This window comes from Furipterus horrens, unplaced genomic scaffold, assembly GCF_987537825.1.
Source record: "Furipterus horrens unplaced genomic scaffold, mFurHor1.1.pri manual_scaffold_17, whole genome shotgun sequence".
Classification (NCBI taxonomy): Eukaryota; Metazoa; Chordata; class Mammalia; order Chiroptera; family Furipteridae; genus Furipterus; species Furipterus horrens.
Window position 1 is genome coordinate 66299363 of NW_028327187.1, and position 1812 is coordinate 66301174.

A 1812-nucleotide genomic window follows, 5' to 3' on the forward strand; every position below is an offset into this window, starting at 1 on the left:
TGTGGGAGAGAGGGGAGGTGGGTGGAGCAGGAGAGAACAAATGGGGGAAAATGAGATAACTGTAATAGAAAAACAATTAAAAATAAATTTTAAAAAAGATTAAGAAAAAATAGTACAAGTTAACTAAAGTAAATAAAATCAGGCCATTATAGACTTCTTATTGATAAACTGAGACTGGAAGCTAGAAGACTGAGGAATTATCCGCAAATTGTTGAGAGGAAAGGTTTACAATCAGACTACTATACACAGCTAGGTGTACACACTTTTCTGAAAATGAGCAGCGCTGCACAGAGCATGCCATCCATGGTCTCTGGTACGAGCTACACTGCTGTCACTGTCACTATGACCCACTACAAATCCTCTGACTCAAATATGAGTAGTTCCAGAGATACAGTACTTAAAGTCAGGGATTCTGGATAAGCTGACCAAAATATTGATATAGCTTTATTTGAAGAACCAAAGAAATTAAATAGTGCTTTGGATTTTTAAAGCATTACTTAGGGGCTGTTACCCCAGAAAATACAGAAAAGAACTGTTGCTCCTAGAAGTGTCAGAAATGAAAGAGAAATATAAAGATATTGTAGAAGAAAATAAAATTTAAAAACCCTGAAAACAAAGCTTGCTCAGTATGAATCAGTTCAGGAGGAGAAGCGTGATGAATAATATTCTTCTCAGTTGAAAAGACACTGAAAAAAAATGGTTTTGTATGACTTGAAGAGCTGAACAGATGCTTTAAAAGTCTTTTATTATTATTATATTTTGGCAAAACTGAAAAAGTAATTCCAAATACCTAAATAGGATTAATCAGTTTAAAAACTTTTTTTATACTTTTTACTTGACAAGACCCTTCCCCTTTTTCCGCAGTTATCCCCCTCACCATTCCCCTTAGGTCGCTGTCATTTTCTTCCTTATTTTCAAATCTCCAGTTCTGTTCTGCTTGTTTCTTTGTTGTGCTCATTAGTTTTCACTTACAGGAGAAAAAAATGGGACAACTGTAATTGAAAACAATAAAATTTAAAAAATTAAAAATAAAAACCTGTTTTTAAATGTTTTTCTATATAGTTGTTTCATCATTTCCCCCACTTCTATCCCCTGTTCAGCCCACATACCCCCTACCCCCAAGTCATTCCTCTCCCTGTTGTCCATGGCAATAGTTCATTTATATGAGTTCCTTGAATAGGCCCTTCCCCTTCTTTCTCCCCTTTTCCATTTCCACCCTTTCCTCTGGTCACTGCCAGTCTGTTCCTTGTTTACATGCCTCTGGTTCTATTTTGCTCATTTTTTCATTATGGTCCTGTATTAGGTGAGAACATGTGGTATTTGTTTTTCACCACCTTGCTTATTTCACTAAGCATAATACTTTCCAGTTCCATCCATGTTGTGGCAAAAGGTAGGAGTTCCTTCTTTCTTTCTTCTGCACAGTATTCCATTGTGGAAATGTACTACAGTTTTTTTATCCATTCATCTACTGATGGGTACCTAAACTGTTTCAACCACCTGGCTATTGTGAATAGCGCTGCTATGAACATAGAGGTGCATAGGTTCTTCTAAATTGGTGTTTTGGGATTAATAAGGTATAATCTAAGCAGTGGAATCATTGGATAAAAAAGCAGTTACATTTTTAGTTTTCTGAGAAAATTCCATACTGTTTTCCATAGTGGCTGCACCAGTCTGCACTGTCACCAATGGTGTACTAGGGTCTCTGTTTCTCCACATCCTTGCTAGCATTTTTTTTTGTTGTTGTTTTGTTAATGATAGCCATTATGACTGGTGAGGTGGTATCTCATTGTGGTTGTAAATTGCATCTCTCAG

At 36.3% G+C, this 1812-nt stretch overlaps 1 pseudogene; it reads left to right on the forward strand.

The window, feature by feature from the left end:
- Positions 1 to 273: 273 nt before the first annotated feature.
- Positions 274 to 663, forward strand: LOC149991153 (c-Myc-binding protein pseudogene; annotated as a pseudogene).
- Positions 664 to 1812: the final 1149 nt, after the last annotated feature.